The sequence below is a fragment of the Malaclemys terrapin genome, chromosome 7, assembly GCF_027887155.1.
Source record: "Malaclemys terrapin pileata isolate rMalTer1 chromosome 7, rMalTer1.hap1, whole genome shotgun sequence".
Lineage (NCBI taxonomy): Eukaryota > Metazoa > Chordata > Testudines > Emydidae > Malaclemys > Malaclemys terrapin.
The window spans coordinates 107,087,901-107,102,930 of NC_071511.1; the positions used below are offsets into that span (position 1 = coordinate 107,087,901).

The following is a 15,030-nucleotide window of genomic DNA, read 5'->3' on the forward strand; positions in this document are numbered from 1 at the left end:
TGCCTGGGTCCTGGCCACCAGTCTGGGGGGCTCTGCATTTTAATTTAATTTTAAATGAAGCTTCTTAAACATTTTAAAAAGCTTATTTACTTTACATACAACAATAGTTTAGTTATATATTATAGACTTATAGAAAGAGACCTTCTAAAAACGTTAAAATGTATTACTGGCACGCGAAACCTTAAATTAGAGTGAATAAATGAAGACTCGGCACACCACTTCTGAAAGGTTGCCAACCCCTGATTTAAACTGTCCAAAGTCCCTCATTTCAAGGGTTAAATATGTGGATAGGTAAGGCTAGGATGGTGTGGGTTTGCTTTACTCTGTTGCACCAGCCAAATAGATAGTTTTGTTAAGGTGGCATAAACCAAACTCAGCATGCTGTTCAGTGTAAGGGTATACATAAGGTGTTTAAGCCTATTTGTATTTGTTTAATATTGTTCAGGTCAGTAGCTGCTATTAGAAAAATCAGAAAAATGCCAGTGCAGAAACTACGTTTGTTGGCAGGCTTTTTAAGATATGTACTCCAATCCTGATTTCCACACTACAATGATTTACAAAAAAATTACTTTTTCCTTTAAGAGGAGATTCTGTCTCCATGCTGGCTCAGACCTTGCCCTCCTCAGACTGCAAAATGGGATGGATGACACTATGTGACAACTATCCCTGTAAACAAAATGAAGACAGTTTCAATTAAGGCCTCACTGAACTTGAGCAACCAGAAAAGTAGTGCTTTGTATGCCGCTCCCATTCTAATCCCTGGCTTCTGTTTAAACTCAGTCATGACCTACTCTAAGCCTAATACATTCTTAACACATCTAAAATAAGTTTGCCACTGATCAATTTTTGTGAAGAACCAGCCACAGTGCACCCACCATACAACCATTTAACTGTTCAACTTTCATTAATGTTAACTGAAGTAGCAGAGCTAAATTCACACAAACTTTGAACTTGTATCACTATGTCTATGAATGTCTCTACCTCAATTAAGAACTCAGCTAAGTCAAAGTCTAATACTAAACCGTTTTGATTTTACAATCTGTAGAGAACTACATTCTTTTCCATTCCTGTATTACAAAGTTTGATGAATTGCAAGTTATGCACTGTTTTCAAGAGTATATCCTCCTCAATACAAACTCAGTATGTCAACTGTTAGTTTTCATATTTCCATGATACTGCTATTTTCCTGTGCAGCTGATGGGAAAAGAGCTACAGTAGAACCTCAGAGTTACGAACTGACCAGTCAACCGCACACCTGATTTGGAACCGAAAGTATGCAATCAGGCAGCAGAGACAAAAAAGCAAATACTGTACAGTACAGAACTGTGTTAAGCATAAACCACAAAAAAAGGGGAGGTTAAAAAAATTGACAAGGCAAGGAAACTTTCTCTGCTTGTTTCATTTCAATTCAGAGGGTTAAAAGTAGCATTTTTCTTCTGCATAGTAAGTTTCAAAACTGCATTATGTTGTAAACTTTTGAAAGAACCACCACAACATTGTGTTCAGAGTTACAATTGACCTCCATTCCCGAGGTGTTTGTAAGTTCTACTGTACATGTTGGCTTTTAACTCAAAGGCACCTCACATCCATGTAGACTCAAAGGGTATCACAATGTTAGTTTATATCTCTTCTATATCAAGAAGCCAAAATTATGCAGGTGCTATATTTCTCACTGAAACACCTGCAAAACATTTGTGCCGCAGTTATCAGCCATAGAGTAACAGATCAAAAACTGTTTGAATTGATTATAGTTATTCATAAATGACTGCCCAGACAGTCAATCTAGTACAGTTTGAAGGGAAAGCTTGTTAGCACTTAAAAGCGGTTACCACTCCGTGCTTCTAGCATGGTGCCCCTCCCTAGCTTCTGACTGCAATAAAACGGTGACATACCTCTTCGGTAATTGTTGTCCTTTGAGAGGTGATGCACATATTAGTTCCACTTTAGGTATGTACACATGTCAGTCAACTGAAGCGGAGAACTTTTTTGCATAACGAAACCCATCACAGCAGCACTGTGCCCTCTGCACACTCATGTTGCTAGCCAACAGCATAAAGGGGCAGAGCAACCCCCAAGTCCCTTCACACTGGAGACCAGTATTAGCTGCGACTCCGATGAAGAGAGGAAGGAGGGTGGTCATGGAAGGAACATGCACCACACATCTCAAAAAACAACAGGTATGCAACCATTTTTTCCTTCGAGTGCTTGCACTCGCCCATTCCACTTTAGGCGACTCATAAGCAGTTCCAGATGGAGAAGGGTATCGGAGCCTACCTAAACAAGGACTGCAATACCACTTTCCCAAGCATAGTCTCTTAAGACCTGGGAGAGAGCATAATGATGGTGAAGGTATGAACCGACCAAGTCATAGCCTTGCAACTGTCACGACCTTAAAAAAAAAAAAAAAAAAAAAACGCAGCAGCCAATGCTGCTTGTGATATTGCAGTGTGTGCTAAAACTCTTTGAGACAGTGGAACATTACGATATCATAGCATAGACAAATACAGAAGGAAATCCAGAAAGAGATCCTCTGCAAAGTGACAGGTTGCCCTTCATCCTGTCAGCAAAAGAGACAAAATTGCAGAGAGATGTTCAACTCTTTAGTCCCATGCAGGAAAAAGGCTAGCACCCTGAGAACATCTGGAAGTATGACATTTTTCTCAGCTCTGTGAGAATGAGGCTTTAGAAAAGAGATTGGTAAATATACAGTCTGATTGAGATTTAAAAAAAAAAAATCTATGCCACTTTGGTAAGCAATATGGGGTGTCAATGCACACAAACTATCTTTATAAGACACCATGTAAAAGAGGGTCACCCATCAAAGCCTGAAGTTCTACTACCCTCCCAACTAAAGTGATACCTACCAGGAATGTTGCCTTCATTGAGAGAAAAGAAAAAAACCCAGATATAGGTTCAAAAATGGGCTCCATTAAAATCAAAACCACCAAACTCAGATCCCAGGATGGTGTGGTGTCTCACAGGTGGGAAGAACTCATCCAAACCTTTCAGGAACCTAACAGTCACACAGTTGGAAAAAACCAAATCTTCCCTCCACACGTGGAAGCAATGTGAAGATATTTGCCACATGAACTCTCAGTGAACTTGCAAAGTCCTTGCAAGTGACTTTAGGTGAAGGAGGTAATCCAGTATAAACTAAATGGGAGCCTGGGAAGGAGAGGTATCTTTCTGCTGGAACCAGACTGGGAATCTCTTCCATCAGCCATTTCCTGGGGTAGGTATAGAAGATTTCCAGCTCAAACAGACAGCTTCAGGGAATTAACCACAGAGTATCTATGCAGTCCTGTGCATTCTGAGAGGGCTGGAATCGTCGTGGTCCTGCAAAACTACATCCAAGACCTGAGGGAGCATTACAGGATCCTGAATTGAAAGGCTCAACAGATCTGAGAACCAATCCTGCCAAGGCCAGGTTGGCACTATAAAAATTATTATGGCACGATCCTGTCTAAACTTGCTAAACTCTCAGCACCATAGGGATGGGGGAGGGAAGCATATAGAAGTTTCCCCTTCCAGAATAGTAGCCCACCTGGGTTAGACTCAGACTCTCAGAACTGGAAGGGACCTCGAGAGGTCATCTAGTCCAGTCCCCTGCACTCAAGGCAGGACTAAGTATTATCTAGACCATCCCTGACAGGTGTTTGTCCAAACTGCTCTTAAAAATCCCCAATGATGGAGATTCCACAGCCTCCCTAGGCAATTTATTCTAGTGCTTAACCACCCTGACAGTTAGGAAGTTTTTCCTAATATCCAACCTAAACCTCTCTTGCTGCAATTTAAGCCCACTGCTTCTTGTCCTACCCTCAGAGGTTAAGAACAACAATTTTTCTCCCTCCTCCTAACCACCTTTTATGTACTTGAAAACTGTCATGTCCCCTCTCAGTCTTCTCTTCTCCAGACTAAACAAACCCAGTTTTTTCAATCTTCCCTCATAGGTCATGTTTTCTAGACCTTTAATCATTTTTGTTGCTCTTCTCTGTGCCCTCCACAATTTGTCCATATCTTTCCTGAAATGTGGCACCCAGAACTGAACACAATACTCCAGTTGAGGCCTAATCAGCATGGAGTAGAGCAGAAGAATTACTTCTCGCGTCTTACTTATAATAGCCTAATACATCCCAGAATGATGTTTGCTTTTTTTGCAACAGTGTTACACTGTTGATTCATTTAGCTTGTGATCCACTATGACCCCCAGATCCTTTTCCGCAATACTCCTTCCTAGGCAGTCATTTCCCATTTTGTATGTGTGCAAGGTTGTGACCTGTTCTTGAACAGAACAGATGACACTTCCTCTTCTGTCAGGCTGGGGGATAACTTATGGTCTCTGCTGAATGATCTGCAGAAAAACAGTATGCTAGATAGTTCTGAGACCTAGGAAAGCAAGATGCTTTGAGCATTATCTCATTCCTGATGTAGGAAGACCGGAGGCTCTTTCCTTCTTGGGAAGCCTGACCAAGTTCTTCCCTGCTTGTTTAGATAAAACACTGCAATTGTGTTGTCTGTGGGCACCTGTAATGAACAAACTTTGATGTGGGGAAGAAACTTTACAGGCCAGGTGAACAGCTCAAAGCTCCGAAAATACTGGTGAGCAGGAATCCTACACTGACCAGAGACCCCCAAGTCTCAATGTTCTCTACCTGAGCTCCCCAACCAAGAAATGAATCACACACAACTAGAGTAACGAAGGGCACAATTTGGGCAAAAGGAACCCCACTGCATACAATGACAGGGTCCATCCACCAGTCCAGGGACATCAAGACACTTCTTGGTATAAGTCAGCTTCTCCAGCAGATGACAAGAGGGACAACAGACAGATTTCAACCATTTCTGCATGATTCTGAGGTGAAATCTGGCATGATGATTCACATATGTACAAGCTGCATGTGACCTATAAGCTTCAGACCATTGCTCACTGTCATATGCCTTTAAGTCTTCGCATGGGTCCAATATCTCCTGAAGTCTGGCCTGAGATAAATACTGTCCCACTCAGGTCCAATTGAGAACTACTCCTCTGAATCTGAGGGTTAGCTGTGTTTGTCACTTTTTACAGATCCAGACTAAGTCCTATGGCACCTTATAGATTAATAGACGTATTGGAGCATAAGCTTTCATGGGTGAATACCCACTTCGTCAGACACATTCACCCACGAAAGCTTATGCTCCAATAAGTCTATTAATCTATAAGGTGCCATAGGACTCTGTCACTTTTTCCTTTGAATCTGATTCTCTGTACAGGTAGAACAGGTTTCTCCTGGTTGATCCTCTTTCATTTGGAACTGCTGAACTGAATCTTCTCAGTGGCCACTAGTACTTGTTGTCTGGACCAATCTCAAACCAGGTACTCATCCAGATGTGTGTACACCTGGACCCCTATCCTTCAGAGATGTGCTGCAACCACTGCCATCCTCTTTGTGAAAGCTCAAGGGACTGAAAACAGAAGAGGAGAGTAAACTTATAATGAATGTCTCCTATAACAAACTGTAAGAATCTACTGAATGACCACATGGAAGCAAGCACCCTTTAAATCAAGGACAACAAAGAAATTGTAGTCTACAGATAGGATAATACGTGCTAGGGTAACCATATGAAACTTAATTTATGTACTTGTTGAGCTTCTGTAGGTCTAAAATTGGTCTGAGGCCTTCCTTGGACTTATTTTCTCAACCAAAATAGGAACAGAATCCTTTCCCCTGATGAGACTACACTTCCTCTATGGACCCTAACTGTAACAGTGACTGAACATCTTGAATTAGTACAGTCTCAGGAGTCCCTGAAAAGGGATGGGAGACTGATGTGAAGGAGGGACAGAAGCGAACTGCAGAGAATATCCCAGTTCCACCATGCTTAGAACCCACTGATTGGATGTAATGTGGATCTAAGCACTTACTTAGGAATTGGGACAACCTACTGCCAAAAGGTACGAGAAGTCAAAATGAGGGGTTCGCTGGCCTTAACCAAGGAGTTGAAAGTCTGTAGCATCTAAGCTGTCTGTTTGGAGTTAGCAGAAGAAGAGGAGAAGGTGGTCTCCTTCCGTGAGTATTATAGCCTTTTCTCAATTGATGGGGCTAATAGGGTAACACTGATATCAAACCCGGATTTGAAGACGGAACTGCTTTCTCTGTGGGCCTGGAATATAAATGCCAAAGGCCTCAGGGTTGCCCGAAGATTTTCTAGAGAAAGAAGTTCTTCATCTCTCTTCTAAGATGGGTTCGGCTGTTCAAAAGGCAAATCCTCAGTAATCTGTTGGATTTCAGATGAAATGCCAGGCTGAAGCCAAGATGCATAGTGACTGCCATTACCATCATTCAAGCAGCTGAAAATATCTCATCCAGTGCAGCCTGAAAGGATGATCATGCTACCAGGCGGCCCTCACTGATAAGCAAGGCCCCGTGTTTGTCACGGATTCAGTGACCTCTGTAACTTCTGCAGTGGCTGGTATGCCTGGCCGTGGGGCCACCTGAGCTGCTCTGAGACCCCAGGCCAGGTGTACCAGCTGCTGCTGGGGCAGTCTTGGGTCCCCCTACCCCCCAGCAGCAGGAGTTTGGGTGTGGAGGGGCTCAGGGCTGGGGACTGGGGTGCGGTGATGCCCCCCCGACTCACACCCCCGAGCACCTGTGGTGTGCCCCTCCCCCCCGAACTGCATTCCCCGAGCTGCGTCCCCTCCCCCACCCCCGAGCACCCATAGCAGCACCCCCCACACCACCGCCCAAGGTCCCCTCCCCCCAAGTTTTAATCAGGGATAGATAGTAAAGAAGTCCTGGACAGGTCACAGGCTGTGAATTTTGTTTACTGCCCGTGACCTGTCCGTGACTTTTACTAAAAATACCCATAACTAAAACGTTGCCTTACTGATAAGTGCTCTGTATTCCTTCTCAGCCTTGTCTGGCAACATGTCAAGGAATTTTAGCACCGAGGCCCTATTGGAGTAATCATAACAAGCAAACAAGAGTCTGGTAGTTAGCAATTTTCAATTGTACTCCTGATAAAGAATAAACCTTTCTTCCAAACAAATCCCATTTCTTCGTGTTTTTGTTTTTGGGAGTAGATTTAGAGTGTCCTTGTCTTGCCTTTATATTAACCATGGCCACCACCAAAGATCCTGCAGTTAGGTGTGAATAAAAGTACCCACAACCCTGAGAGGGAACTTGCACCTTTTCTCAGTCCTTTTGGCAGTGGGTGTCAGAGAGGAGAGTTTGCCAAAGGATTCTGGTATGCTCCAAGATAACATCATTAATAGGTAAAGCCACTCTGGCAGGTCCTATAGTACACAAAATGTCCTTTAACTTGTGAGAATTGCCCTGGACCAGTTCTACTTGAATTCCCAGAGATGTGGCTACCTTTATCATAAGTTCCTGGTACGTTTTGTAATCATCAGGAATCAGACAGTAGCCTCACCTGGTGAAGAGGAGGAACTATGGAAGGGCTGCACTGTAATGTCTGTTCTGTTTTCTGCTGTATCTCTGCACCAGAAGGATCAGACACTAGGTACCTGACTCAGTACCAAGTTTGACACTGGGCAGAGTATGGTGCCTTGATGGTGATCAAATGCTACACGATCTAGCCAATGAGGACCTGGAGTCTGGAGGAACACACAGTGGATTCCCAAAGGGCCATCATTAAAATTGGTATGGTACCAGGGCCCAACCCGAAGACATCCTGTCCCTGGACACGATCCTACAAGAATCACAATACCGAGATTTTGACTTATGAGAGGAAGAATGAGAACAGGCTCTTGATCCTGTGTGACGGGATACTATGCTTCCAGATCCCATTTCTGATTCTGAAAAGTAGTCTGAAGGGCAAGGTGGTGCAGTACTGGAACCTGGACCGATGAGATGTGGTCAGTACCAGAAGAAACATCAGCAGCTTTCCCACAGAAGGTACCGAACGCCTGCTCTGCTTCACTTTTGAGCTTCTGGAGTCCAATGGCACTCCCGCGCACACCCAGAATCTGACAGCACCAAAAAAGCAGGTGCCACAAAGGAGGCAGTGAAACGGGGTGGGCATCTGAACTTCCTCCTGTATCAGTGGGGAATCCAGGACTGAGAGGCAAAGAAGGTCCCTGGCCACTGCGTAAGTTTCAGGTGTCACAGGTACCAAAAGCATAGGTGTAATACAGACAAAGTCAATGTAGAATGTCCCCAGCAATGGAGTTGGTCTCAACGGTACCAAACGAGGTGCCAGAGTCAACGACTATATTGCTAGAGGACAAATGAAATAGTGCAGAGTGCCTATGTGGAGCAGGCTGAGCTCTAATCTTGGTACCAGATTTCTTCCTAGGAGTCTCCACTGAGGACTTGGTTTTTGAAGAGGAAGAGGGCTTCTTCTTACTAGAGGAACTAAGTGTCTGACTTCTTATGGTATTTATGCAGTACAAGAGGAGAACACCTTCTCTTCGGTTCCCTCTGAGGGGAATCCATCACATTCAGCAGCGCACTTTGAGATGGAGTCCAAGCCCTCATATACAAAGTTCCTGAGTGGAGCACACAGCTGCCACCAACAGGTTACGCCAAAGTCAAACTTCCCAAACCGTCTTAGTCTTAAATCTCCTTCAGATAGGACACTTATGTCTTACACAGCCCTCTCCTGAACACTTCAAACCAGAGGTTCTCAAACTATGGTCTGCGAGCTCCATTCAGATGGTCCACAGATAGTTCCCTCTAAGGTGCGTGCCTGGGTGGCCGCACACAAGCCAATGAAGGGCCACCCACCTAATTAGTGGAACCACACAAGCATGGCTCCACTAATTAGATGCCTAGACCCTGGAGAAGACGCACATGTAAGGTGATGACTTTGGGGGAAATAGAAGGTAGGTGGGGTGAAAACAGGGGGTGGGGGGAATTTGGGACATGGAGGGCTGCGGCGGCCAAAGAGGCGACTTTCTCCAGCTCCAGACTGCAGCTGCTGGGGAGAGACCGCCCTCCTTCCCAGCCTCAGCTCTGTGGTTGCTGTGGTGGGGGGAGAGACGAACCCTCCCCTTCCCAGCTCGGGGGCTGCCACAGCAGGGGAGAGAGGGTACATCCACTGCATTAGAAAGGTAAAACTACTGATATTAAAAATTTGTAGAACAAAAAACAAATTATTATTAAGGTGTTTTTTTAATTTATCGCTTTTATCCAAAGTGCTTTACAATAGTTAGCTAACGGTACAAACAACATTTAGAAAGATCATCGTTAAGTGGTCCGCCAAGACCCTCAGCAATTTTCAAGTGGTCCACAAAAAAAAAAAAAAGTTTGAGAATCACTGCTTTAAACAACTATAATGAGGGTTGCTGACTTACAGAACGACTACATCCAGAAAAGCACTAAAATCCCAGATATTTAGGCATGCCCCAGTACTGAGCATAAAGCCAAGAAAAATATATATAAAAAACAAAGATTCCTAAAAAAATACCACTATCACAATGAATAACTAAATATGTACACAAAGAGTAGAAGTATTTTTCTCTAAGAGAATAACGGGAAAGTGTGACAAGCGCACACACTGACTAGTGATCACTGCAGTGAAAAGGAATGAGGGGGGTCAGGGTGGCTCTGGCCCTTTATACACAGGGCTAGGAGTACAAGCATTCAGAGGGCTTTTTAAATAGTTCCACTTTAAATTCTGCAGTGTATTATTCCTAATGTAATATCTGGTTACTTGCTCTAATGGCGTGTATGACATTAAACATGCATATGAATGAACAAGCAAAGTGTCAGCTTTCTGAAACAGACAATCTGGAAATGTTTGTCTGCACCTTGTTTACACCTCTCTTGCAGAGGGAATGCCAGGACAATGAAACAAGTCCCAAATGTACCTACTGTTTGTGTACACAGGAAAGCTTATTAAAGTGGCATAAAGAAATCAGAAAGAAAAATGAGGCGAAGTATGAACTCCTCTGACAGTCTGCACCAAACAGCATATTTTCTTCAAGTCTTCAATTATTCACATTCATGGGAAAGTCTTAATTTACACAAACTTTTCATTTTGCTCAAACAAGAAGTCTTCAATTTTTTGTTTCAAAATTCACTATAAACTGAGGAACGTACCTGAAAAAGTATCAATGGCTATTCCATTCTGAGATCTTTTTACAATTGCCATATCTGATCCACTGTTGGTGGCAGCCATCTTGCTGAAAAAATGCTGCAGTCTGATGGCATTGTTATTCAAGATCTCACTACAAGACTGAGCCAGTTACCATCCTGCTTTTATAATGGTTGTACATTATACTTGGACTTTATATGTAAACACATTTTTGATACAATTAAGATTAAAGCAGATTTGGAACTTTTGCATGAGCCCAAGGGAAGACTAAACCCATTCCCTGATGCTTAAAATTAGCTTATCAAAAAAACTTTAAATATTAAATAAACTTGTGTTCAGAAAATTCTAATCATTAACATTTACAAAAAGATATAGATAGATAGATAGGAGAGCAGCTGACTTGGTTTTATATTTGGCTTCTTCAGAGAACTGGTGTATTCCATGACTTCACTTTCAGCAAGATGGCTGCCACTACTACTCTGCAGAGTAAGGTCACAAAATTCAGAAGAGGTTTACTTACAGTGAAAACCAACTAATTTTTCCACAGAAAAGAATTAAACAGAACAATTAGTTTGCCTTAATGATACAGCTTGAAAAATTCCTCAGCATCCTCAGCCATGTCCTGTTTTCATGCAGAAAACAACTCTAATCAAATGCAGGATCCAAGTCATCTGATACGTGTACACAGGTGTTGCTCCTGCATTCATCTGCCTCACCTATACCCAACCATTTTCTGGAGGAGAGGGACCACAGCTTGGAAAGCAGAACAACAAGGGAAGATCAAACAACGGATATTATATTTACAATAACCTATATAAGTTACGAATTATTCCACACAAGTGGCAAACCCCCTAGAAAACAGTGTCCTCACTTGATAATTGGTTAATAGTAACTGCACAGTAGTGTTGCATGAAGTGTATAAATGCATTTGCATAACAGGTGATATTTTTTTCCACAACTGTCCTTCCAAAAAATAAAATAAAATAAATAAATAAATAAAATTTGGCAAACTTCCTACAATCTGAAATAATTACATATTTTCCAATCCCTTTACGTAACTACTAGTCTATTACCAATAATAGCCTCTTTTATATTTACTGGCCATTAGTCTATTTTTGGGAAGTTATAGCAAATGAATACCTATAACCTAAATTTAAAGTTCTTATGTGTTGAATAGACGTTAAATATTTTTTTAAAAGCTATGAATATTAAAATTTCTGACAAGCAAAGAAATTCTAAGCTATGGGCGGTGTCAAGTTAAAACAACTCATGTTTGAAAGATAGTCACATCATAGGACACTTACAGGCCTGAATTCAGATCATTTTAGATGTTCCTTGGTACTGTGAAAATTAAATCAGCTCTAAAAGAGCAGCAATATAAATTAAAGCCCAATATTATATCTGGGAGACACAAAGCACTGATCTGAACAGGTTTCCTCGCATCACGTATAAGCATATCATGCTATTCTTCAGCTTTGCCAGCTGACCCCATTCTTGAGGGCTAGCATTTGTGAAGTCCACACAAATCCTGGTCCATGAAAGAGTCAAGCCCAGGATTCTTGTAAATTGCAATATCCTGCTAGCAGGAAGGACTAGAGGATAGTGTACTTGTACAAAAGCATGCAAAACAAAACAACTGGCTAATCTGTTTCATTTTCAGATTTACAAGTTCTCAGAAACCCCTTCACGTTGTTTAACAGTTTAATTTTTCTCTGAAAAATGTCAATATTGCATGTGTCCAAAAAGCCTTACTAAGTGCCGAGCTAGTAATGTTTAATATACTATTAGAATCTATTCTGAACACCACAACAATTTGCTGTTTATCGCCATGAATCAAATACTCTACTTAACTTTTTTATAACTAAAGTTCTTCTTTATGTCGGTTATTCTTCCAACACGGCAATTTGTTGACTATTTTCTCTTCGCTTGCTCTCTACCTTTAGAGTTCGTGTTCTTTTTTTATATTTTTCTGTGCCCACACTCGCCTGCTGGAGTGCCAAATTTGCGTTAGTAAAAAGGATAACTCAGCATGAGCCTCAGCAGGGCAGTAAATTAAAATAATAGTAACTATATGCAAACCTTCAGATTTCACAGGAAATAGCAGCTCCACTGGCTATGCAAATAAGTTACCACACTTCTAGCATATTGATCGTGTCAACACGATAATCTCATCACATCAGCATTGAATCTCGGAAACAGCAGCAACTTTATATTATAATAAAGAAAGGAGGGATTATTGCAAAGCCGCAATCTAGAAGTATTTTCTACACTAATATGAATACACTGAAGCAGGGGATTCAGCAAATTAGTGTACTTCACTCGTTTGTTTTAAAACAGATCATCTTATTTAGAATAGACTGCAAAAAAAGTATTGAATGTTGCTTTTCCTAAATAAACTAACCATTAATGTGTATATCTTCAGTGATTGTTAGGCCTATATGTTTGAGAAAAAATATCCTTTCCATTTTAAAAAGACAGTTCTAAGCAAAAAACTATGGCTGTCAATTAAATTGCAGTTAACATCTGCAATTAACTGAAAACAAAATTTTTAACATGTTAATTGCATACCTCTGGCCATAGAGGGAGGCATCAGCACTCCCTGCTGGTCTAGAGACCCGTGCCTCCCGCTGGGCTGGAGGGAAAGGGGGGGGGCACAATTTTTTCTAGGTGAGGGTGAGCGGAGGGCATAATATTTTGTTTAGTCCAAATGTGGTCACCAGCACAAAAAGTTTGAGAAACACTGCCACAGAGAACAGGGACCTGGCAAGCTCCGCATCCCTGTACCAGCCTCACCTCCCCTGCTGTATGTCATGGCCATGAGCTAAAATCCACCCTTCCGTACAAACAAGGGCTCACTCAGCTGAAGGGAGTTTAATAATAAATAAATAAATAATATACATTTGAAAGTTCAACTTTCATGATTAAGAGATTGCACTACAGTGCTCGTATGAAGTGAATTGAAATACTATCTTTTTTACAATGCAAATATTTGTAATAAAAAATAAAGTGAGCACTGTACAGTTTGTATTCTGTGTTGTAATTTAAATAAGTATATTTGAAAATATAGAAAACATCCAAAAATATTTAAATACATGGTATTCTATTATTAGCAGTGCGATTAATCGTGATACTTTTTTTAAATCACTTGACAAGTCCTACAAAAAACAAAAATGTTCAGAGTGCAACAAGTGATCTGTCAACATTTCTCTTCAGCAACACAAGTTTATAGCGCAGTTTTACTGTACTTTAATAAATTGCAAAGTTTTACTGTATTATAACACTAGCAACTGAAACAACCACTTCAGAGTGACAAATAATATTAACCAATAAGTAAGCAATCCAAGACCCCCTCCCTTCTCTAAACTATTGTCCAATATCTTGAGTGGATCTGTCTCACTTATCAAAGGGCCAGATCCTTCTTTACTGAAGTCAAAGGGTGTAGGCCCTTAGATTACTAATAAATAAGACTGAAAATTAGGGCTGTCAGTTTAACTGCAGTTAACTCACGCGATTAATTTTTTTTTTAGTTTATTGCGATTAATCACAGTTTTAATCACACGGTTAAACAATAGAATACCAATTTAAATGTATTAAATATTTTGGATGTTTTCTACATTTTCAAATATATTGATTTCTATTGCAACACAGAATACAAAGTGTACAGTGCTCACTTTATATTATTATTACAGATATGTGCACTGTAAAAATGATAAGCAAAACAGTATTTTTCAATTCACCTCATACAAGTACCGTAGTGCAACCTCTTTATTGTGAAAGTGCAACTTACAAATGTAGATTTTGTTATAACACTGCATTCAAAAACAAAACAAAGTACACTCAATCCTACGTCTTGTTCAGCCAATCGCTAAGAGAAACAAGTTTGTTTACGTTTACGGGAGATAATGCTGCCGGCTTCTTATTTACTATGTCACCTGAAAGTGAGAACAGGCATTCGCACGGCACTTTTGTAGCCGGCATTGCAAGGTATTTACATGCCAGATATGCTAAACATTCGTATGCCCCTTCATGATTCAGCCACCATTCCAGAAGAGATGCTTCAATGCTGATGCTAGTTAAAAAACTAATGCATTAATTAAATTCTGACTGAACTCCTTGGGGGAGAATAGTAGGTCTCCTCCTCTGTTTTACACACATTCTGCCATGTATTTCATCTTATAGCAGTCTCAGATGCAGGGGTGAAAGTAAGAAGAGAGACTTACTGGTACGGAGTCCTGGCTCTGGGCCCCTGGAAGGGGTAGGGCTAGGAGTCAGCTTCCCCCAGGCAGCCCTTCCATGCTGCCCGTCCCGCACCGATTGGGACTTCGGTGGCTATTTAAAGGGCCTGGGGCTATGGCCGCTGCAGCAGCAGCTGGGAGCCCCGGGCCCTTTTAAATCACTGGGCCCTGGGGTAGCTGCTCCTTTTGCCCACCACCACCGCTCCTCCATTGGCAGCCCGGGGGGGAGGAAGGGAAGGGTGCGCAGAAGGGGCAGCGATGTTAAAGCCAAACCTTTATGAAAATAAAATAAAACCACCTCAACTTGTAAGCAAACCAAAGTGCACTTGTTTACAGCAAGTCACTCTAGCAGTTTGATATCTTGCCATTACTCTCACCATATTACATTACCACAAGGATCTGTTTTAAAAAAAAAATTGTTACAGGAAGTACCAAAAAATAGGTCATTTATTAGCTCACCTTTCTCAAAGTTCCTTATGAGGATGGCTGGAGTGATCAGTTATAGAACAACAAATAAAGACAACTACTATGAACTTAGTGTCCACACCTGGTCAATGTTCTGCAATTGCCTCTGTCTGTATTACATTGACTCCAGTTGACACAATCGTTCATGATGCAGGGTAGGATTTAATAGATATGGAATCTGATCCCTTCATGTGTAAATGTGTAAAAAAAAAAAACCCACAATGAAATAATTTGTCCCCAAAAGCAAATGCTGGTTATTTGCAGTGTGGGGAGAAGAAACTCATCTGGAAGC

At 41.5% G+C, this 15,030-nt stretch overlaps 1 protein-coding gene across 3 annotated transcripts in view; it reads right to left on the minus strand.

Annotated features, from left to right (window-relative positions):
* The window catches only part of ZRANB1 (zinc finger RANBP2-type containing 1), an 83,880-nt gene that overhangs the window by 53,378 nt on the left and 15,472 nt on the right, over positions 1–15,030 (minus strand). Inside the window, exon 2 of one of the 3 annotated variants that reach the window (XM_054034403.1) lies at positions 570–666. The exons of the other annotated variants lie outside the window; for them this stretch is intronic. The gene's annotated coding sequence lies outside the window, so the exon portion shown is untranslated. The remainder of the gene's footprint in view (positions 1–569; positions 667–15,030) is intronic. 3 annotated transcript variants of the gene reach the window in all.